Source organism: Belonocnema kinseyi, chromosome 9 (genome assembly GCF_010883055.1).
Source record: "Belonocnema kinseyi isolate 2016_QV_RU_SX_M_011 chromosome 9, B_treatae_v1, whole genome shotgun sequence".
Taxonomy (NCBI): domain Eukaryota; kingdom Metazoa; phylum Arthropoda; class Insecta; order Hymenoptera; family Cynipidae; genus Belonocnema; species Belonocnema kinseyi.
The window spans coordinates 7,168,873-7,169,258 of record NC_046665.1 but is presented as its reverse complement, the minus strand read 5'-3'; positions in this window follow the sequence as shown (position 1 = coordinate 7,169,258).

The following is a 386-nucleotide window of genomic DNA, read 5'->3' as shown; positions in this document are numbered from 1 at the left end:
GCATTTAGAGGAGCGATATTAAGGTTAATGCCGTAAGAGTGACAGAGATGGTAATAAAGCACTCTTAGTGCCGCATTGTGCCTTTGAATTTAGGTCGTTCCCACGTGAGTTGGACAACTAGATAGTATGTGAGCTAAATGCTCGGAGTGTGCATAGCACGCCCTGCAGCTATCATCGGGAATATCTTGGCTCAAAATGTGGAGACGGTATGTTAAGCTAGAAATGACACCGTCTTGGCGTGCAAAAATGAAACCCTCCGTACCAGACTTGAATCCGGGCGATTTAAGGAAAGCAAACGTTAGCTTACAAGAGATTGACTGATCCTTCACATTTCTGTGGAAGATACCGTGCATCCTCTTATCGAGGAGCTGTTCACGAAAGTTTTT